Source organism: Scyliorhinus canicula, chromosome 5, assembly GCF_902713615.1.
Source record: "Scyliorhinus canicula chromosome 5, sScyCan1.1, whole genome shotgun sequence".
NCBI classification, from domain to species: Eukaryota; Metazoa; Chordata; class Chondrichthyes; order Carcharhiniformes; family Scyliorhinidae; genus Scyliorhinus; species Scyliorhinus canicula.
In genome coordinates this window covers 137,988,187-138,013,230 of record NC_052150.1, presented here as the reverse complement: position 1 = coordinate 138,013,230, position 25,044 = coordinate 137,988,187, and the positions used below count along the sequence as shown (strand labels likewise).

Here is a 25,044-nt window from a genome sequence, read left to right as displayed (position 1 = left end):
GCATACTTGTGACAGTATAGATTATTAGTAAGATTATATCTGTCTGTGTAGAGTTTGCACGTTCTCCCCGTGTCCGCGTGGGTTTCCTCCACGCAGGTTAGGTGGATTGGCCATGCTGAATTGTCCACTATTGTCCAAACATATGCACGTTAGGTGGGGTTATGTGAAAACGGTAGGGGCATGGACCATAAGGTGTACTTTCCAAGCGTCAGTGCAGCATCGATGAGCTGAATGGTCTCCTTCCGCACTGTGGGGATTCCATGATTCACAACACATGCCGCATCACCGGTCACAAGAAGCTGTTTCCTATTCCTCTCAATGAGTGACACTGGCAATGTCACATTTGTTGCCGACCCTAAACTACTGTGTCACAATTGTTTTCACAAATAAAGCATGGGTTCCCCACAGTGCAGAAGGATGCCATTCAGCCCAACGAATCTGCAGTGAACCTCTGAAAGAGGTCCCTATCTAAGTCCACTCCCCCGACCTTTCCTCATAACCTCACCTAACCGGCACATCTTTGGACACCAAGGGGTAATATAGCACAGCCAAGGCACCTAGCCTGCACATCTTTGGACTGCGGGAGGAAACAGGAGCACCTGGAAGAAGCCCACACAGACATGTAGAGAACATGCAAAGTCCACACAGTTACACAAGCCCGCAATCGAATCCGGGTCCCTGGCACCGTGAGGATGCGGTGCTAACCACTAATAATACAATAATAATCTTTATTAGTGTTACAAGTAGGCTTACATCAACACTGTAATGAAGTTATTGTGAAAATTCCCTAGTCGCCACACTCCGCTCCTGTTCGGATACACTGAGAGAGAATTCAGAATATCCAATTCACCTAATAAGCACGTCTTTTGGGACTCGTGGGAGGAAACCGGAGCACCTGGAGGAAACCTATGCAGACACGGGAAGAACGTTCAGATTCCGCACAGATAGTGACCCAAGCAGGAAGTGAACCTGGGACCGTGGCGCTGTGAAGCAACAGTGATAACCACTGTGCGGCCCATTAGTGAATTGTTAAACCATTTCACAGGGCGGTCAGATGTAATTGAAGCTGGCAGGGTCCTTTTCCTGAAGGATGTCATGACATTTTGTGATAATCATCGTCAATTTTGTCGGATTAAGTGAATTTAATTCAATTTCACAACTTGCCATGGTGGGAATCAAACTCCTAACCTCTTGTGTTGATACCACAGTACCATAACCACGAGATATCATTATCCTTTGGGCTGATAACAATATTGTATTATAATAGCATGAAGAACACTTAAGAATGATCTAAAGACTGAAGTTCAATCTCAGAGTTCAGGTGTTGTTCCCATTACCTGGCACAACTGAATTTGTTGATTAATTACAAACTGCTCAGTTGGGAGCACCTTCACCTTTGAGAAGTTTGTGGCTTCCAGTCCCACTCCAAGAGCTTCGCACTTAATCTAGTCTGACACTTCAGGGCAGAACGAAAAGAGTGGTGCATTGTATAAGATGGTAGTTTTTCTGGTGAACAGATAAAGCTAAGGACCCAGCCACCTGATTAGATGGACATTAAAGACTGATCATAAGCAGCTGGTCTTACAGATTCAACATGCTCTTCACTCAGCTCAATTTACCAGAACATTCATCAAAGCTAATTTTTTTTTAAACCGTGCCGCTGAGCTGACCATTTATCAACTGTCTCAGCAGCCGTCACAGTTAACATTTGGAAACATGCTCAATGCTTCAATGGACTGGGAGAGTCAGAACATTGAAACTTCAAAACAAGGGTTTAAAATGCAGATGAATAACACAAATTGACACAAAACGTTGTGCTCTGGGTTGAAAAGCTGCATGGGTTGCTTGCAGAATGTTTATCTCTTTAAAGAACTTGCTCTAGCATAAAATGGTCTATGCCTGCCAGCATGGATACTCGAGGAAGATTTTTAAAAAATAAATTTAAAGTACCCAATTCTTTTTTTCCAATTAAGGGGCAATTTAGTGTGGCCAATTCACCTACATCTTTTTGGGTTGTGGGGGTGAGACCCATGCAGGCATGTGGAAAATGTGCAAACTCCAGTTACTCGAGGAAGATCACTGTGGCCCAAGACGCATGTACATTTATCCGGCCACATAGAACCTCTAGTTCTTTCTTCCCATTTGGCAACATTCTTTCCCCAATTCTTTCAGTGGTTGGTTTAGGGGCTGGTTTAGCTCACTCAGCTAAATCGCTGGCTTTTAAAGCAGACCAAGCAGGCCAGCAGCACGGTTCGATTCCCGTACCCGCCTCCCCGGACAGGCGCCGGAATAGGCGCCGGACAGGCACAGTAACTAGGGGCGTTTCACAGTAACTTAACTGAAGCCTACTCGTGACAATAAGCGATTTTCATTTCAGTGCCTTTTGCACAAATTGTTCATTAATAAAAGTTCATCACTTGCACGAAGAACAAACTTGCAGTTATGCAGCACTTTTCACATCCGTCTAACATCCCAAAATTTTAAAATCAATTACTGGTAACTGCTTATGAACTGTAGGCGTCATCACTTCCATTACATGACAAATACAAGAGTCCCACAAATAAAAATTTGATAATTTTCTATTTAGTGATGTTGTTTGAAGGATACATGTTAGGACCAAGATGTCTAGAAAACACCCCTACTTTTCTTTGAACAGCACCATTGGAACGTTTAGGTTCACCTGAGAGGGTGACACCGCATCTAAAATCCAGCACCTCCCCCCACAGCAGCACTCCCTCTGTAGTGTACTGAATTGTCATCCTAGATTACATGCTTAGTTTTCTGGAATGGGGCTTTCATCCTTGACCTTCTGACTCAAGAGGTCAGAATACATCAGTGACTGTCAAAATAGTACTGATCACCAAAGGGCAAGTGTATGTTCGAAATACAACGTTCAAATATCTGTTTAAATTCCTCATATCTGTACAATAAAACATTCTGGTTTCAAGCACATCCTCGTAGGGTTTAGTTATGTCGGGTTCAATTTTTCCAGATGGAAAACAGGTGAATGATATTTGAAGGTGACCACATCGCAGCCTCATACAAAAAAGACTGTGGGGTGAATTCTCCACCTCCCCAGCCATGGGTTTCTCGGTGGCACGCCATGACTGGTAATGGAATTCTCCGTTCACCGCTAATCAATGGGATTTCCCATTATAGCCACCCCATGCTGCCGGGAAACCTGTGGGTGGGGGTGTGCTACCGGTAGAACGGAGGACCCTGCCAGGGGAAAATTCACCACAGTGTAACAATCAGACAGATATTCTAAGAAATTGATGAAATATATCGAGCACATGATTAGCATAAATTAATAAATCCTGTTTGTGACCATCACTCTTCATGAGTGGAAGCTGATATTAATAACAACCTCATTTGCATTACCAAAGTTCTGATAGAAAGGTGGCCTGAATGAGTTACAGCTTCAGGCTTTTCAAAACTTTAAAATACAGAACAGTCTTATTTGCACAGGATTGTAAGGAAAACAAGGCTTAAATCCAAAAGTTTCATTACATGCCTAATGCAGCAAGGTGGAATTCTGAGACCCGCTTGAAATAGTTTCCTTATAAGACTTCTAAGTTGTGCCAAAGGATATTTTGTGGCTAGTTGCAAAATCACTTTCACTGCTGGATAACAAGAAAAGTTACATTGTAGCTAAAATTAAAAACAAGAGAGCGTGGGTGAGCAATATGGCACCTTTTCCAATTCCCTCATATGCTTATGCAAGTTCTCACTCTTTAACGTAACACTATGGAATAAACAGAAATTCTTGACGATAGACCAGCTGGTTGATAATTTCACAGCACCTTCAGTAAACTCATGGGAGCAGATTGTCTACATCAAAATAAAGCATTGCACAGGATCATCAAGAAGGAACGTGGTTTAAGAGTAGGGACCAGAGTATCATTATTCTCAGCATAATTGGAACTTGCACAAGCAGAGAAGGTAATCTTGGAAACAACTTGCTGGGAACAATGTAGGTAAACAAGCAGTGGGTGATGGAGAATGATTATTTAGGCAGAATATGCATTTTTTAACAATTTGCATATGTGTTTCTATTGAGGAAAAGCAGCCCAATTCCATGAAGCTATTAGAGAACGCAAGTTCTCGGTGATCTCACTGATATAGATTGATATGCAACTATCTTTATTTTGAATGAAAAAAATTTCAAATCGGAATTCTTTCACAAATATTACTTTGAAGCTAGTCTTATGAAACAAAATTGAATTATTTTGATCCATTATTCAGTGGGTGAACAGCAATGAGGGTGTAAAGGTAGCAAGCTGCTCCAGAAATGAGGCTCAGATTATTCACAAATAAGCATACAAAAGATGGATGCCAAAGCAACAAGGAGCATATTAGGAAAGGGAGCTGATGAGTTGGACAAAGCTTTGCATTTGAGTAAGATTTTTGAAGCTTGAAGAGGCTGAAAGGTTTAATTGATTGACTGCCCAAGGCAGCGGAAGGTGTAGACAGAGTGAATGAATGGGAGATGGTTTCACGTGATGGACTGGGCTGAGTTCACGACTCTCTGTCGTTTCTTATGGTCTTGGGCCGAGCAGTTGCCATACTAAGCAGTGATGCAGCCAGATAAGATGCTTTCTGTGGTGCATCTGTAAAAATTGCTAAGAGTCAATGTGGACATGCCGAATTTCCTTAGTTTCTGTCATAATATACACTAGTATATCATGGTGCAGACACACACAGTGATGGACATACACTAGGACCAATCAACATGCACAATCACCAGTTAGAACACACTCACTATAAAGACAGAGGGCATCACTTTTCCCGCTCATTCAGGATGCAGCCACTCAGAAGCACAGTACAGACTCTCACCACGTGCTGAGTGATTCGACTGGTTAGAACAGGCACAGGTCTCTAGTTAATCTAGCATTGTGTAAACCCACAGTAATAGTATGTTTAGCAATTTATAAGAGTTAATAAAATAGTGTTGAACTATCTTCAGTGTTGGTGGCCTGTATGTGTTTCACGGATCCAGAGCACCCAACACATCAGTTTTCTGAGGGTGTATACGCACTGCTGTGCTTTCTTGGTCGTAGCGTCGACACGGGTGGACCAGGACAGACTGTTGGTTTGATTGATTGATTTATTGTCACATGTACCGAAGTACAGTGAAAAGCATTCTTCTGCAGCCAAGGGAATGTACACAGTAGACAAAAATAATAATCAACAAAGTACATTGGCAAATAGTGACTGGTAACAGGTAAATAGTGATTAGTTACAGACAGATAGTGATTGGTGATGTGTACACCTAGGAATTTGAAGCTGTCAACTATCTCCATTTTCAGCACCATTGATGCAGACAGGGGTGTGTGTAATGCTTTGCTTCCTGAAGTCAATGACCAGCTCCTTAGTTTTGCTGATGTTGAGGGAGAGATTGTTGTCGTTACACCATGCCTTTAGGTTCTCTATATCTCTCATAGAATCACAGATGTTTACAGCATAGGAACAGGCCCTTCGGCCCAGCTGGTCCATGCCATCCAGTTTCTATCACTAAGCTAGTCCCACTTTCCTGCATTTGGCCCATATTCCTCTATACCCACCCTGCCCATGTAACTGTCTAACTGCTTTTTAAAGGACAAAATTGTACCCACCTCTATCACTGCCTCTGGCGGCCTGTTCCAGATACTCACCACCCTCTGTGTGAATAAATGTCCCCTCTGATCTCTTTTGTATCTCCTCTCACCTTAAACATATGACTTAAAGTTCTAGACTCCTCTACCTTTGGGAAAAGATGTTGACTATCTACCTTATCCTGTACTGATTTAGGTAGTTGTTCAACAGGATAGGAAGCCCATGCAACTGGAGTATCTGGGCAGCACGGTAGCACAAGTGGCTTCACAGCGGCAGGATCCCAGGTTCGATTCTCCGCTGGGTCACAGTCTGTGAGGAGTCTGCACGTTCTCCCCGTGAACGCGTAGGTTTACTCCGGGTGCTCCGGTTTCCTCCCACTGTCCAAAGATGCGCAGGTTAGATGGATTGGCAATGCTAAATTTCCCTTAGTGTCCAAAAAGGTTTGGAGGGGTTATTGTTCAATAGTGGGATACAGGTCGGGCAGACACACAAAGAGCCAATGTAAAAGGAACTGTGTTTTTGGAAGTATAGAACATACAGTGCAGAAGGAGGCCATTCGGTCCATCGAGTCTGCACCGACCCACTTAAGCCCTCACTTCCACCCTATCCCCGAACCCAATAACCCATCCTAATCTTTTTGGACACTTAGGGAAGTTTAGCATGACCAATCCACCTAACCTGCACGGCTTTGGACTGTGGGAGGAAACCGGAGCACCCGGAGGAAACCTACGCAGGCACGGGGAGAACGTGCAGACTCCGCACAGTGACCCAGCAGGGAATCGAACCTGGGACCCTGGCGCTGGGAAGCCACAGTGATGACCACTATGCTACCGAGCAATAAAATGTTGGAGGAGATTAAAGAGTTAAGAGTGTGCCGAGGCTGAATGGATTTCGATGTGAAGGGAAGATTTTAATTTTGGTGTTTTGAAAGCATGGATATTGGGAGATCAACGAGCATGAAGTAAGGCCGGCAAGGTTACGAGTGGCAGAATTTATGCAAGATGGAGGCAAAAAAGCTTTAGAGCAGTTTGAGTCCTGTAGCAAAGTAATGTAGCTGTAGTGCTGGAGACGGGTAATACAATGGCTGCCGAAGCAAGCAGTATTGTGACAGAGAAAATATGAAGATTGAAGTTTTCTCAGGATTGAACAGAATACAAAATTTGCAAACTGTCAGGTTAAACATAAGATAATGGTTATAATGGAGAACAGAAATGAACCAGTAAGCAAGATGTGCATTTCCCTGATAACGTTAATTTGGCTCTGAATGCGTACAGTGAGAATCAGTTAATTGGTGGTGTAACACAGAGAAGATTTAACAGGAACATTGCAGCAGTTGCTAAAAGTTGTACTCAAATTTAGCAGCACAGCACACACTCCATCAATCAATCTCCCTCTCTTGTGTACCAGAGAACTGTGGCCCCTGGTAAGTTCGACTGTCTTCTCAAAAGACTCTAAAAATTGCAAACTATTAGATATATAGAAACCCTTAGGGACTTACAGACGCTTATCATGTCAACTGTTCTAAGATTATAGGTCTTTTATAAAAATGAATGCATTGTTTGTGAAAGTAATAGTTCACGCTGAGAAACATTACTGAAAGTCAGAAGTTTGGATCTGTTATAGCGAATGTCAAAAGTTCAACTAAGTTCGGAGTACCTGGTGAAGCCTGATGAGGACAGGCAGCAACCAGAAGTTAGACAAATAGGTCAAACATGAGGTAATGAGTGGTCAGGTTAAAGATGGTAGCAGAGGTGGTATTTGCACTATGTTTATATTTTTATGTACATTGTTCATATTGTTGCTGTTACAATGCCAAAAAATACCTCAAAATGTTTGCTAAAAAAAAAATAGTAGCAGAATTCCAGAGAGAGAGAGAAACTCAGTTGGGAGTCTATGTTGACAGTAGAAGAAGAATATTCTGTTCTTAATGCAAAAGTCAGCAAGCAACTTGTGGCAAAGATGAGATGTCCAAGAATTGTGATTCAGTGCAAGCTGCAAGATGTTTTGGTGCTACACAGCTGGTAGCTTCACAAAAATGCCATCTTGCAACCAACAGCCTGATGATGTTCATTAGGTTACTGCTCTTACACATTAACTATCCAGTAAGCCCACTGCAGAAACTTAAGTTGAGTAAAGAATAGCAGGAAGTACCCCTTTAACAACTAATATTTACATCATGAGTTTACCACACTAAAACACGCCAAGGTGCTTCACAGGAACTTTATCAAATAAAATTTCACCTGGAGTCACATAAGGAGATATAAGGCAAATGATCGAACATATGATGAATGAGGTTGATTTTAAGGTGTATCTTAAAGGAGAAGAGGTGTTGAGAAGTGCAAAGATTTGGAGGAATACAAGAGCATAGACTGTTGACAGTTGTCGGCATAACTTGCAGATGGCGGACAACCCGATTGCTGTTCAGGTCTTGTTAGAATCAAACAGTACATAAGAGGCCCTTCAGCCCATCATGCCTGCACTGCCAAAAGCATATTCTATCTACACTAATCCAACTTCCCAGCACTTGGTCCATAGCCTTGAATGCTATGACATTTCAAGTGCTCATCCAAGTACTTTTTAACGATTATGAGGTTTCCTTCCTCAACTACCCTCCCATGCAGTGCATTCCAGATTCCCACCACCCTCTGGGTGAATTTTCTTTCCTCAAATCCCTCTCTAACCGTCCTGTCTTTCACCTTAAAATTATGCTCCCTTGTTATTGGCCCTTCAATTAACGGGAACAGCTGCTTCCTAACCATCCTCAATCTTATACACCTCAATCAGATCCCCTTTGAGCCTTCTCCGCCACAAAGAAAACAACCTAAGCTTATCCAGCCTATCTTCATAGCTAAAATGCTTCATCCCAGGCAACATCCTGGTGAATCGTTTCTGCACCTTCTCTAGTGCATTCACATCCTTCCTATAATGTGGTGACCAGAATTGAACACAGTACTCCAGCTGTGGTCTAACCAAAGTCCTATTCAGCTCCAACATAACCTCCCTTCTCTTATAATCTATGTCACAACTGATAACAGTAAGAAGTCTTACAACACCAGGTTAAAGTCCAACATCTGCTCAATATGCCAACATCTTCATGCACAAGTTTGAACAAGACTTCCTCACCGCACAGGACCTTCAACCGATGTTATACACCAGATACATCGATGACATTTTTTTCCTTTGTACCCACAGCGACGAATCACTGTAACGACTACACGATGACATCAATAAGTTCCATCCCACCTTCAGACTCACCATGGACTATTCTCCAAATTCAGTTGCACTCTTGGACACACTCATCTCCATCAAGGACGGTCACCTCAGCACTTCGCTTTACCACAAGCCCACAGATAACCTCACGATGCTCCACTTCTCCTGCTTTCACCCGAAACACATTAAAGAAGCCATCCCCTATGGACAAGCCCTCCGTATACACAGGATCTGCTCAGACAAGGAGGAGCATAACAGACACCTACAAATGCTGAAAGATGCCCTCGTACGAACGGGATATGGCGCTCGACTCATCGATCGACAGTTCCAACGCGCCACAGCAAAAAACCGCACCGACCTCCTCAGAAGACAAACATGGGACACAACTGACAGAGTACCCTTCATGGTCCAGTACTTTCCTGGGACGGAGAAACTACGACATCTTCTTCGCAGCCTTCAACACATCATCAATGAAGATGAACATCTTGCCAAGGTCATCCCCACACCCCCACTACTTGCCTTCAAACAACCACGCAACCTCAAACAAACCACTGTTTGCAGCAAATTACCCAGCCTTCAGAACAGCGACACCACACAACCCTGCCAGGGCAATCTCTGCAAGACATGCCAGATTATCGACATGGATACCACCATTACACGTGGAAACACCACCCACCAGGTACGCGGCACATACTCGTGCGACACGACCAATGTAGTCTACCTCGTAAGCTGCAGGAAAGTATGTCCCGAAGCGTGGTACTGGCGAGACCATGCAGACACTGCGACAACAAATGAACGGGCATCGCGCGACAATCACCAGGCAGGAATGTTCCCTTCCAGTCGGGGAACACTTCAGCAGTCAAGGGCATTCAGCCTCTGATCTCGGGGTGATCGTTCTCCAAGGCGGTCTTCAGGACACGCGACAACGCAGAATTGCCGAGCAAAAACTTATAGCTAAGTTCCGCACTCATGAGTGCAGCCTCAACCGGGATCTTGGATTCATGTCGCATTACATTCATCCCCCACCATCTGGCCTGGACTTGCAAAATCCTACCAACTGTCCTGGCTTGAGACAATTCACACCTGTTTAACCTGGGGTTACCCCTCTCTCTGGATCTGTAATGATTTGATTACCCGCAAATGCTCGCATTCCAAGCATTGTCTGGCATCTCTGACTTTGTCTATATAAATGTTTCTGGAACCTACCTCTTCATTCACGTGAGGAAGGAGCAGTGCTCCGAAAGCTTGTGTTTGAAACAAACCTGTTGGACTTTAACCTGGTTTTGTAAGACTTCTTACTGTGCTCACCCCAGTCCAACGCCGGCATCTCCACATCATGACAACTGATAACGGCAAGTGTCCTATAATGCCTTCTTAATTACCCTATTAACCTGTCCATTCCCCTTCAGGGATTTGTGGACAAACACCCCAAAGTCCCTCTGCTCGCAGTGCATCCTACTCTCCTGCCATTGATTAAGTACACGCTTGTCGTGTTATTCCTTCCAAAGTGCATTATCTCATACATTTCAGGGTTAAAACTGCATCTGCTACTTATCTGTCCATCTGATTACTCCATCTACACACTCTGTAACTCAAGATCTTCTTCACTGTCGACCACCCAGCCAATCTGTGTCAGCTGCAAACTTACTTATCATCCTCCCACATTTACTTCTGTATAATTTATATATATATATATATATCACAAATAATAAGGGACCCAACACTGATCCCTTTGGTATACCACTGAACACCAGCCTCCGGTCACACAAACAGTGTCACACCACAACCACTCTCTGTCTCCTATCAATAAGTCAATTTTGGATCCAACTTATCACGTTACCCTGGATCCCATGTGTTTTTACCTTTTTTTTTCTTTTTTTATAAATTTAGAGTAACCAATTATTTAGCATGGCCAATCAACCTAACCTGCACATCTTTGGGTTGTGGGGTGAAACCCACGCAGGCATTGGGAGAATGTGCAACCTCCACACGGACAGTAACCAAGGGCCAGGATTCAAACCAGAGTCCTCAGCGCCGCAGTCCCAGTGCTAACCACTGCGCCACATACTGCCCTTCCTTCTTTTACCTTCTGTATCAGTCTTTCATGTGGGACCTTGTCAAAGGATTTTCTGTAATCCATATAAACTACATCAACTGCACTGCCCTCATCCACACACTTGGTCACCTTCTCAAAACATTTGATCAAGTTTGTTCGACATGACCGCCCCTCTGACAAAGCCATGCAAAATGTTCCTGATCAAACCTTGCCTCTCCAAGTCCAGAATGATTATGCCCGTCTAAATTTTCTCCAACAGTTCCCCTACCATTGATGTGAGACTCACTGGTCTATAATTTCCTGGGTTATCTCTTGATTATTCTTGAAAAGTGAAACCAGATTAGCTATCCTCCAATCGTCTAGTACCTCTTCTGAGACCAGAGAGGAATTAAAACTTTGGGTCAGAGCCCCTGTAATTTCCTCCCATTGCACGTGGACATGAATTGCTTCAATATCTGAGGAGTTGAACATTGTGAAATCATGAGCGAATATCCCACTTCAGACCTTATGATGGAGCAAAGGTCATTGATGAAGCAGTTGAACATGGTTGGGCCTGGGACACAACCCTGAGGATGTCCTGCATGATGCCCTGGAATAGAGATGTTTGGCCTCCAACAACGTCAAATATCTTCCTGTATTTTAGATAGGACTCCAAACAGTGGATATTTGAATGGACTTCAATTTTGCTGGGGTTCATTGATACCATACTGTGTCAAACATTGCTTCGATGTCAAGAGCAGTCACTCACTTCACCTCTTGAATTCAATATTTTTGGCCATGTTTGAACCAAGGCTAATGAGGCCAGGAGATGAGTAATTCTCTTAATATTCAGCAAACTATGAATCAGCAAGCAGGTTATCAGTGTGCAAATGCCTCGCAATAGCACTGTCAACAGCACCTTCTATCACTTCTTTCTCTTTCATTGACAGATTTCTCAAGGATTTCACCCACTCTAATTTACCCTTCTTCTCAATATTTCCTCTATTTATTTCCCAATATTTCCTCTATTTATTTCTCAATCCTTACGTTTCACTGGTTAAAGCAATACGCTGTTGACCCATTGTTCGAGAGTTCTAGATGCCCTGGCGCCCTTGTTGTGCCATTATTAGCTCGCACATCTGACAGTTTGAGGGGCAAAATAATTTTGAGCTGAAAAATCGAGGTAAGAATCTAACAGGATGTACTGCAGGATGGCATGCTTCTGCAAATTCCAGCCCTATGACTAACAAGTTATACTTAACTGTAATTAGGAGTTTGTACACACAATACAACCTTCTTCTGGTTCATTAATCTTTTGGCTTCAACACAACATAAGCTAAAATACAAATACAGCTCAACATGAATCTCAAAGTGCTTTAGTTTGCATCAAATATGAAACCATTGAGATGGTTCACTATGTGAAGGTTCTTTCAGAACTCACATCAAACTGTCTTCATTAAAAAAATACAGACCAAGTTGTTCGACACAATTTTGCATTATATCCTTAAAAAGGTCTTGAGGTACTCAGGAACAGAAGTAAAACAAAAATGCAGAGAATCTCCAGGTCCCATGAAGTCTCAGGTGAAACAATGCCATAGTAACCTCCTGCTACCACAATCTATCCTGCCTCATCCAAATGATATGCCAGAACCGTCCCATATTGAACACCCCTTGGAGGAGGCAATGAACAAATTAAAAATATGCAAATATATCTCCAAGTAATAATTGTGCGTGTGCATGCGTGCATATTGATTTGCAAACTTGGAGTTACTGTGGTAACTAAACATAAACACAAATGACTCATGATAAATAATGTTTTTGTTCAAAGTTCATGTGATGTTTGATAATCATGGTGTGGAGAAATGACTGGACAGAGTGGATGACAGTCAGAATGGTCCCTAAAAGATCAAGGTTCAACAGATAACCCATGAATAATGCTGAAATATAGACAGTGCCCGAAGCACTGAGAAAAGCAGATATTCCTGCAATTGTAAATAATTTGTAATTCTAAGAAAATACTGAACAACAGCTCCCTCTTATGTTCAATTTAATTCTAAAAATTAAGAGTCAGAGTCGGTTCAGGGCCAGCACGATAAAATACAAAACGAATACTATATTTTTTGGAATGTTTGTTGCTCCACTATTCTGTGATAAATATTTGCATATATAGTACACATTACACATTTGCATATATAGTACACAGCTTCATGAGATTTAGGTAGAAGTGATTAAGAAAGATATTTCACTGATTAAAAAGCATAATCACTAAAGGATTTAAAGATAATTATCAAGTGTGGGATGCAATTTTCCAATACAGCAGTGATTCATGAAATACAAGAGGAATTTTCCAAAATAGCAAGGATGTGATTGCACTAGAGAGGGATGCAGAGGAGATTCACCAGGATGATTTCTAGGCTGGAGAGTTTTAGCTGGGAAGAAAGGCTGGTTAGGCTGCAGTTGTTTTCCTCAGAGCAGAGAAGGCCGAGAGGGGACCTGGTTGAGGTGTACAAAATTACGAGGGACACAGGTAGGGTAGATAGGAAGGAACTTTTCTCCTTCGTAGAGGGGTCAATGAAATATGAGATTTGAGGGGAAACTTTTTCACTCAGAGAATGAATGGAATCTGGATTGCACTGCCTGAAAGGGTGACAGGGCCGGAAACTGCACAACATCTAAGAAGCATTTAGGTGACCAATTGAAAAGCTATAGCATACAAGGCTATGGGCCAAGCACTGGGATTAAAATACGTAGGTTGATGGCCGGTGCAGACACGATGGGCCAAGGGACTTTTTTGTGCTGTATGACTCTATGACATTAAAACCGCAGACATGGGCAGCACGGTGGCACAATGGTTAGCATTGCTGCCTACGGCGCTGAGGACCCGGGTTCGAATCCCGGCCCTGGGTCACTGTCCGTGTGGAGTTTGCACATTCTCCCCGTGTTTGCGTGGGTTTCACCCCCACAACCCAAAGATGTGCAGGGTAGGCGGATTGGCCATGCTAAATTGCCCCTTAATTGGAAAATATAATTGGGTACCCTAAATTTATATTTTTAAAAAACCGCAGACATGTTCGAAGGATTGCCCTACACGACATGAATAGAGGAAGAAAAGCATTTTTAAAATAAGAATGGTTTAATATCCTGTATGTTGCTCATGAAAGCAAAATAAAACGTCCATGCAAAAGTATGCTTAATTTATTTTTATTTAAATTCTTGTATTAGAAATTTCAGCTATCCATATTGCTTGTTTTAAAATAGTTTATTTCAATTCATAGAGAATTTCAAGTTTCTTATTTTCCCTCCTTATTTTAATTCATTTATTTTATTTGCTACTGTTGGATGTTGTTCTGTACACTCTCGCACTGAATCCATTAAAGAAGCTCATGCTGTTCCTGAGCTCCTGTAGCACAGTCACAACATGAAGTGGGACAAAAAAGAAAACACCACCTGTAGCAGAAAACCCTTGTACGAAATCATTTCTCATAGCCATTGAAGGTAAAAAGGGAAATCCACCAAAGACGCTTTGGATTAAGACAGTATTATAGTTAGGTTTGAACCAAGTGTGCCGAGCATCAGTCCTCAGTAACTACCAATTCTTTGTGACCACGTTGCTTGTCAAGAGGTCTGCAAACTATTATAAGAGGCTTAAAATTAAGAGTGGGATCTGCTGAAGGATCATGAGATTGCCAAGAAACATCTAAAAGGCATTCATGCAGAGGCCCAATATGTTTTGGCACGCAAGCTCCATGGACAAAAGATGTGGTAGGCAAATGTATGGGTTCGTCAAGTGACGTTTCTTTCAGAACTGTTTAGTTCTGTATTTATTTACTCAATCATACAATAGAGGTGTATTGGAAGCCAACATCACAACTAAAGAACTGTGAAGACGAAGTGTTTTTTTCAGACACCAAACTTGCTACTCGTGATGCATTTGGTTGCTTATTAGTGACTGGAAATGTTTATGAATATTTTATAGCAGTGTTTTTCAAACCTTTTTCCCTGGGACCCACTTTTGCCAAACCGCCGATCTTTGGGATCCACGCTGACTGGCGCTGTGAGGCAGCAGTGCTGCCCTTTTTTTTTACTGCACCTAATCCAACATTCAAATACATGTTGAAATTTAGCAACAAACTTCAAACCAACTTTTAAAAAGGACATTGTAACTAAACGTTTACCTGTCAAACCATGAATGAATGCTGTGAATTAAATGCTCCCCAGGATAAATTGGATTGCCGCTCAGGTAAGAATGGATGTACATCATCATATTTTCATATTGATCATCGCAAGATGACTTGCCATATTCAGAAATGCTGGTAAGCTATTCCCATTTGGTTTCGAGTTTTTGTATTCCTTCTCTTTAAGCAACCCAAAGCAGTTTATACTTCTTTATGCCAGAGTGCAGAAATTATGACATCTCCATAATTCCTTGGTGATGGGTTAATCATTTTTTTGATTGAATCTAAAAACATCACAGCCTCCCTCCAATCATCTGTCTTACTAAAACCACTGATGAAGAGGTGTAAGTTCCAACGTCCAATATTTTGAATTTAGTTTGCATAATATAAATCAAGCACCTCACTCAGGTGTTGCTTTTAGACACACAATGCCGAGTACGTCAGGAGTTCATACTCAACAGTGTCAGTTTCCATGGTCACAAAAGCTAATAGTGATTTAGCTACATCAACATCAGCACAAGTGGACTGTAATTTTCCCATCATCCTTACTTCAAAACAAGTTTTATTGTAGCATTCATCTTTCAATTACTTCCATTCATCTATACTTAAAGGTTTTATTGGAGCTGCCATTATTGCAACTTTAGCTCCTTCTGAAGCATCACCCATTTGATTTGTTGCGAACTCTTTTTCTGCCTGACCCAGCTGTAAATAAAGAAAACAAAGAGCCGGTGTCACCCCTGGAGGTAGTTCTTTCCTGTTTAGTGTCTAATGCTTCATCTTGCTTCTATCATTCTGTTTGTGCTCAGTTGACATTAAAACCTTTGACAAGGTGTGTAGCTGTTGGGCAACGCAACAAGGTAAAAGCCTCGCTGCACCTTGCAGAGACCCTATGGCATGCTGCAAATAGGGGACAATTCCACAAAGGGCCTGAGCCAACATGATAAGCAGTGATGGAAGGAGCTGCTCTCTTTAACCTTAGCCTCTGACTAAACATCAGCTCAACACCATACATTTGCTGAGAGTGAAAGTGCGCTATTCGACAATAACACTCTTCCAGTTACTAGCCCTTCGCGACTTTACTGCAGTTCACGTTTACCAAACTGAAAGAGGCCTTGGAAATGGCGCCAGGTTGGGCATTTCTCCCACGATCAGGACCACCCTGAGAACATTTTATAAAGGCATTATACAAATGCAAATTTCTACTGTTTTCATCTATTCCCCATTCATTTTATAAAAATTACACCACTGTCTTCCGTTTTCCTTGTTATTAGCACCTACACTGTCCATCCTGCTTTTGAAATTGCCTCCCTGCCAGATAATCCTAACAATATGCATTAATGCATCCACGTGCACATATTACTGCTGGGAATTCCATTTGTAACATTTGCACCGAATTTGCGCCATACATAACACTATTTGCCTTTCCCAGGTCATGTCAACATGTCAGCATTTACCGATAAAAAATCCGAGAATAATTAACGGAATCCAAGAAAGTTACATTAGAAGCTTGGCACATCCATACAAATTCAACTGCATACTTTTCCAACATAAATTATTTGCCAAACAGGATATTTTGAGTGGGTTAAACTAAATAGATTTGACAGGTGACCTAGTACAATATGTACCAAACTAATATATGGTGCTACAGGTCTGACAACAAAGAGCTTGAACAATTAACAATATGCATTCATGCATCCACATGCACATATTACTGCTGGGAATTCTATTTGTAACGTTTGCACCGAATCTGCGCCATACATAAAACTGTCAACTGTTTGCCTTTCCCAGGTAGTGTCAACATGTCAGCATTTACTGATAAAAATCAGTGTGGGGTTTTAAACTTCTCATGTTGCCCTCAGGTCACCACAGAATGATGCCGGGCAACAAAGCTGCAACTGCTTGATCCACACTGGTGAGAAAATGCGAAACACGAGGCAGTAAATACAGGCACATTGAGCTGCAGAAAAAAATCTTTTTTTATGAACAAAGAACACAAATATTAAAGATATTGAAAAAATACTACATATTACAGCTCAATGTACAAGAGGAAGCATGTTTTAATTTCAAGTCCCTAAAACTCCTTCAAACAATAAAATTGTTTCAGAACTGCCACTTCAGCTCTTCATTCCTTGCATACCAGTCTCTCTGATTGTTGAGTTAGGGGCCCAAGTGGCTCCTTTTTCATCAGCTTCCTTTCTTTTGTTGCCTTAACATATTTCTGTTGGGCCTCTCACTTGCTTTGTTCAGCGCTCTCTTGCTTTTTCTCTTAATTTGACCTCATAGCTGTCTCATTTCTCCTCGGCTATTTTCTCCTCCATCCCTACTTAATATATTTCCTGCTTAATTTTCAAACCACCTCAAGGCCTGGCTCACACGATATGGTCTCTGGTCTCACCTTCCTATCCTCCAATAATCATAATAAATCAATTGCAAGAGAAAACAGCCGAGTTCTCAAAACCAAGGTTCAAGAGGAGAAATAACTGCCCAATTGTTACTGCCAATAATGATTTAGATTTGTTAACTTCAATATAGTATTTTTAAAAAGTGAGCAGATATGACCAGCCATTACAAATCAACGTCAGGAGGCACCGATAGTCCCCTCACTACCATCAAGGTGTCGGTCAGTTGGCTGTATGCTCGCACTGAAGTCAGAATATGAATTCATTCCCCACTCAACAGACTTGAGCACAAAACCATCTCGGCTGGCACACCAGCACAATGATAAGAAAGTTCTGCACTGTCAAAAGTAACTTCTTTGAAACAAACTTTAAACCAAGTTCCCGTCTGCCCTCTTAGCTGGATGTAAAATAGCCCATGGCTCTAACTGAAGGAAAGCAGGGGGCTTCTCACGAGTATGTTGTATTTTTATAATGATATAAAGGCATCACGCATAAGTGATTGGGTAAGCATGTGGGTTGATTTATTAAGGCGAGGTACATGAGAACATATATACATGGATGGAAAATTGAAGATATCAGCAGTGGAGCTGTGGTCTGCTTACAGCCAAACTGAAACAGGATCACATGACATACTTTCCTTCTAGTGATGGCATGCTGCTATCTATCAAAGACACATTACAACAGTGCCATGGCCAATACTTATTCTTCAACCAACTTCACTAAAGAAAATTATATTATTGCATTGCTATTATGTGGCAACTTGATGTAAGCAAATTAACTGCCATGTTTCCTACATGGCACGACAACAGTGACTACATTTCCAAAAGTACTTAATTGGCTATAAAGTGCTTTGGGACTTAGTTGTGAACTGTGCACTATAAATGTAAGTTTTTTTCTTTTATCAATGATAAATAGGCACTTCTCTCTCGGCTAAGAGGCTCATGTTGATGTGTTTTATTTCACTTCAGGTTTTGCCCTAAATAATGCATTCACAGTTCAAAAATGTGAAAAGCATTAATCTCAAATACTATATCAACATCCCCAATCAACTGAAAAATATAACAACTTACTGTCATATTTGATTTGATTTGTTCAGGGGATGGGGGCATTGCTGGCTAAGCTAGCATTTATTGGCCATCCCTAATTGCCCTCGAGAAGGCAATGGTGGACTGTCTTCTTAAACGACTGCAGCAGTGTTGTAGGAACACCAACAGTGCTGTTAGCAGAGGGGTCCCAGGATTTTGACCCAGCAACAGTGATGGAATGGTGATATATTTCCAAGTCAGGATGGTGAGGGACTTGGAGGGGAACTTGCAGGTGGTGGTGTTGACATGTATCTGCTGCCCTTTTCCTTCTCGATGGTAGTGTTCCGAGGTTTGAAAGGTGCCTTGGTGAGTTGAGCATCTTGTGGATGCACACTGCTACCACTGAGCATCGTGGTGGAGGGAGTGATTATTGAAGGTGGTGGATGGGTAGCTGATGGCTTTGTTGTGGATGGTGTTGAGCTTCCTCCAGACAAGTGGAGAGCAATCCATCACACTCCTGCCTTGTGCCTTGTAGGTGGTGGAGAGGCTTTGGGGAATTAGGAGGGGAGTTACTCTCTGCACAGTTCCTAGCCTCTGACCGCAGTTGTAACCATAGTATTTTTATGGTTGACCCAGTTCAGCTTCTGGTCAATGTTACAATGTTGATAGTGGGGAATTCAGCAATGGTAATATTATGGAGTGTCAAGGGAAGATGGTTAGATTCTCTCCTGTTGAAGATGGTCATTGTCTGGCATTTATGTGCCGTAAATGTAACTTGCTACTTACCAACCCAAGCTGGATATTGTCCAGATCTTGCTGCATATGGACACAGACAGCTTCAGTATCTGAGGGGTCATGAATGGTGCTGAACATTTTAAAGTTATCTGCACACATTCCCACCTGCACCTTATGATGGAGGGAAAGTCACTGATCAAACAACTGAAACAGGAGGAACTCCGGCAGAGATATATCCCGGGACTAAGGTGACTGACCTCCAACCACCACAACACCATCTTCCTCTCAGTTAGGGTTTACTCCAACCCCTGATTCCAATTGACTCCAGTTTAGCTAGGGCTCCTTGATGCCACAACCGGTCAAATGCTGTCTTGATTTCTAGGGCAGCCACTCTCCTCTCATCTCTAGCATTCAGCTATTTTGTCCATGTCTGAACCAAGGCTGTAATGAGCTGTCACGTAACCCTGGCAGAACAAAACTGAACATTACTGAGCAGGATATTGCTGCGTAAGTGATAGCACTGTCTATGACACTTTCCATCATTTTGTTGACGATTGAAAGTAGACTTTTTGGTGGCAATTGGTCAGTTGGATTTGTCCTGCTTTTCAAGGTCAGGGCATACCGGTGCAATTCTCCACATTGCCAGGTAGATGCCAGTGCTGTAGCTGTTCTGGAACAGCTTGTTTAGGACACCACTAGCTCGGGAACACATGTCTTCAGTACTACTGGCAGAATATACTGCCAGAATATTGTCAGGGCCCATAGCCTTTGCAATATCCAGTGCCTTCAGTTGTTTCTTGATATCACATGGAATGAATCAAATTGGCTGAAGATTGACATCTATGATGCTGGGGACCTCAGGAGGAGGCCTGAGTGGTTCACCCACTCTACACTTCTGGCTTTAAATGGCGGCAAACGCTTCAGCTTTGTCTTTTTGCACTGATGTGCTGGGCTCCCCCGTAATTGAGGTTGGGGATTTTTGTGGAGCCTCCTCCTCCAGTTCGTTATTTAATAGTCAACCACCATTGGATGTGGCAGGACTACTGAGTTTAGATCTAATCGTTTGGTTGCGAGATCGCTTAGCTCTGTCCATCACACAATGCTTCCACTGTTTGTTATGGAAGTAGTCCCGTGTTGTAGCTTCACAAGGTTGATACTTAAACTATGCCTGGTGCTGCTCCTGACATGCTCAATGGTAATGATAGAATGGGGGATTATGCTGGGCCATGAGGTTATGGATTGTAGTTACATACAATTTTGTTTCTGATGGCCCACAGCGCCTCATGTTTGCCCAGTTTTGAATTCCAAGATCTGTTTCAAATCTATCCCACTTATCATGTTGTGTGGTACCACTAAAAGAAATGAAATGAAATGAAAATCGCTTATTGTCACGAGTAGGCTTCAATGAAGTTACTGTGAAAAGCCCCTAGTCGCCACATTCCGGCGCCTGTCCAGGGAGGCTGGTACGGGAATTGAACCGTGCTGCTGGCCTGCCTTGGTCTGCTTTAAAAGCCAGCAATTTAGCCCAGTATGCTAAACCAGCCCCTAATAATAATCGCTTGTAATGAAATTACTGCGAAAAGCCCCTAGTCGCCACATTCCGGTGCCTGTGCTAAGAGGATATCCTAAATGTGAAGACAGGACTTGGTGTCTCCATAAGGACTGTGCAGCGGTCACTCCTATCAATGATGTCATGGATGGATGCATTTGTGACAGGTAGCCTGACAAGATGAGGTCACATATTTTTTTTCCCTCTTGTTGGTTCCTTCAACATCTGCCAAATTCACAATCTAGCAGGTGTGTCCTTGAGGATCTGGCCAGCTCAGTCAGTAGTGGTGCAACTGAATAACTCTTGGTGATGAACATTAAACTTCCCCATCCAGAGTACATTCTGCATCCCTGTCACATTCAGTGATTCCTCCAAGTGGTGTTCAATATTGTTATGGGTTTGGACCAGCACCCTATTTTTTTGTTTTGTTACGAGAACCCAATTGCTCTGGGTCCAACAACGAGAACCCCAATTTGTTATGCAATTTCATATGCAACGCGAACCCAACTTTTCCCTCAGAAAATTGTGAGGAAATTTCTACATAACCCTCCAGAGTTTCAATAGAATGATCACAGTGCAGAAAAGAGGCCTATCAGCTCATCCTGCCTGCACCAGCCAAAAAAAGAGGAAATGAAACTAGCTGTTCATTTTAACCCCACTTTCCAGCACCTGGCTTGTCACCTAATCAACTGAGGCACAAGAGATGGTGAAAGAGTTCCAAAAATGGCTACAAAGTTCCCACTTAAGGCCGCGTCCAAGATTGAGGCCTTCGGCAGTTAAGAGCTACATTCAACATTGGAGAAATGGACACTGGTGATGAGACCTACCAATCACTGAACGCATTAAATTGTTCATGGAATATCCACACATTTGCTTTCCAGCGACAAGCAAGAGATGGCGAGTAGCAGATTATCTGGTGCATTGACCTATGTAACAAAAACAACTCCCAAGTCGCTGCATGGGGAAATCAAAAAATGATCGCTATACAATGAAAATGACATAGCTATTCTTTCTATAATTAGAATAATACCTATACATCTGTGAATTTTGGGTAACTTTTGATAGAACTAAACATGATAGTATTTACATAGATACATAGAACCATATTTAAATAGAACCATAGCATCATAGCTCAAACTTTCTCAAGATTCAGGAAAGTACAATTTGAGTGAATGGTAATATCTTTTCAAGGCACATCAGAGAAAAACAAAAGCCATACAAACACCTCGCGCTGGATTATTGCCACAGAGGTGGGAAACAGGAGCATGATTTGTCTTAGGATGCCGACTCCTGTGCAAAACTACCTGAAGTTCAGATTTGTGCAGGGGCAGCCTCTTAATTGATAAGGAAACAGATTTCTTAACTAGTTGAAGCAGGTGTTTGGAAAATAAAAATAGTTTTCAGAGATTATTTTTGTATTCATAAATATTAGAAATAAGGTATAGTTTGAAATAGTTATAATTCTGCACTGTAAATTCTATGTATGTAATTTAATGTTTCTATGCCTGGAAAGGTAAAACATATAATTAAATTTGTGCTGGACAAAGGTGCTTGTATTCAGTTTGATTCAGTTCTAACCCAGTTTCTACTGAGCTTATAGAAGGCTAAGGCAGGAATGGTTAGCAGCTGGAGCTTTGTAAGGTAGCTTTTAGGTTTTAGTTTGCGAATTTGATTGCAGTTGAAAATAGGTAACCATAGATAAGGCAGTTCTCACAGTTCTGCTAGGAGCAATTGGTTTAGAAGGCAAGAGAAGGAACATCTCTCTCAGCTTTGCTAAAATAAAGGCCATACCATGGAGTAATGGTTAAGAAAACAAGTTCTGAAGAGTAATTAGTTAAAGAAACTAGAGAACTTAAGAGTAGGGCCCAAGAAGTCTGGAGATAAGTGAATAGAATTCAAGGAAGAGTAAACAAAGTGTTATGAGTGAAAGAGACAATTGCAGCAATCAGATTCAAGTGGGACAACAGCCTTCAAAGATAAAACAAACATCTGAAACAATTTTAATACACTTTGGGAATTGAGAGTTCAAGGAATTGTGAGCAGTTTGCACAACAGTCAAGAAAAATAAATCCTAAAAGGGGTTGGTGTCAAATGCTGGACTAGATTCACTGTTAAAAATGGAGTGGAACCTTTTTTTAAAAAAGTGTCATTTTTAAAGCTAGATTGGATTTCAGAATGCAAACCGCGAAGGGAAAGTATAATTTTGAAGAAGCTGAAGGTGAAGGGTGATGATGTGATCGACATTATGCAGTATTTAGGCAGCACATATTTTATCTGCCACTCTCTTTTTATTCATTCATGGGATGTGGCCGTCACTGGCTGGGCCAGCGCTTACTTCCCATCCCTAATTGCCCTGAACTGAGTGGCTTGTTCGGTCATTTCAGCATCAACCACATTGCAATGGGCTGGAGTCACATATAGGCCAGGCCAGGTAAGGATGACAGATTTCCTTCCCTAAAGGCTACTAGTGAACCAGATGTGGTTTTTACGGCAATCAACAGTTTCATGGTCATCACAGTTCAGTTTCATGGACTTTTAAGCCCAGATTTGTATTGAATTCAAACTAAACTTCTGCCATGGTGGGATTCAAACCCGAGGGGATTGCCTTGGGTCTCTGGATTACTAGTCCAGTGGTAATAACACTGCGCCATAATCTCCCAAACCTGATAGTTCTTCAAAGTCTTGCTGTGAACTGCCATAGGTTATTTTGTCATCAATAGAGATGCAAATAAGAGTGAGCACTGACATCAAATGCACTACCTAGAGGGGTTTCTACTGTAATACCATGGGGCTGTCATAAGAACATAAGAACTAGGAGCAGGAGTAGGCCATCTGGCCCCTCGAGCCTGCTCCGCCATTCAATGAAATCATGGCTGATCTTTTGTGGACTCAGCTCCACTTTCCGGCCCGAACACCATAACCCTTAATCCCTTTATTCTTCAAAAAACTATCTATCTTTACCTTAAAAACATTTAATGAAGGAGCCTCAACTGCTTCACTGGGCAAGGAATTCCATAGATTTACAACCCTTTGGGTGAAGAAGTTCGTCCTAAACTCAGTCCTAAATCTACTTCCCCTTATTTTGAGGCTATGTCCCCGAGTTCTGCTTTCACCCGCCAGTGGAAACAACCTGCCCACATCTATCCTATCTATTCCCTTCATAATTTTTAATGTTTCTATAAGATCCCCCCTCATCCTTCTAAATTCCAATGCGTACAGTCCAGTCTACTCAACCTCTCCTCATAATCCAACCCCTTCAGCTCTGGGATTAACCTAGTGAATCTCCTCTGCACACCCTCCAGTGTCAGTATGTCCTTTCTCAAGTAAGGAGACCAAAACTGAACACAATACTCCAGGTGTGGCCTCACTAACACCTTATACAATTGCAACATAACCTCCCTAGTCTTAAACTCCATCCCTCTAGCAATGAAGGACAAAATTCAATTTGCCTTCTTAATCACCTGCTGCACCTCTAAACCAACATGCACAGCGGCATGCTTTAATATTTTATCATTTAAATAATAATCCCGTTTGCTGTTATTCCTACAAAAATGGAGAACCTCACATTTGTCAACATTGTATTCCATCTGCCAGACCCTAGCCCATTCACTTAACCTATCCAAATCCCTCTGCAGACTTCCAGTATCCTCTGCACTTTTCGCTTTACCACTCATCTTAGTGTCATCTGCAAACTTGGACACATTGCCCTTGGTCCCCAACTCCAAATCATCTATGTAAATTGTGAACAATTGTGGGCCCAACACGGATCCCTGAGGGACACCACTAGTTACTGATTGCCAACCAGAGAAACACCCATTAATCCCCACTCTTTGCTTTCTATTAATTAACCAATCCTCTATCCACGCCACTACTTTACCCTTAATGCCATGCATTTTATCTTATGCAGTAACCTTTTGTGTGGCACCTTGTCAAAGGCTTTCTGGAAATCCAGATATACCACATCCATTGGCTCCCCGTTATCTACTGCACTGGTAATGTCCTCACTAAATTAGTTAGGCACGACCTGCCCTTTATGAACCCATGCTGCGTCTGCCCAATGGGACAATTTCTATCCAGATGCCTCGCTATTTCTTCCTTGATGATAGATTCCAGCATCTTCCCTACTACCGAAGTTAAGCTCACTGGCCTATAATTTCCTGCTCTCTGCCTACCTCCTTTTTTAAACAGTGGTGTCACGTTTGCTAATTTCCAATCCACCGGGACCACCCCAGAGTCTAGTGAATTTTGGTAAATCATCATTAGTGCATCTGTAATTTCCCTAGCCATCTCTTTTAGCACTCTGGAATGCATTCCATCAGGG

The 25,044-nt window shown here is 42.1% G+C and overlaps 1 protein-coding gene across 6 annotated transcripts in view; it reads right to left on the bottom strand.

The window, feature by feature from the left end:
- Positions 1 to 25,044, bottom strand: part of LOC119966295 (tensin-3-like) — a 533,488-nt gene that overhangs the window by 278,447 nt on the left and 229,997 nt on the right. The window lies entirely within an intron of this gene.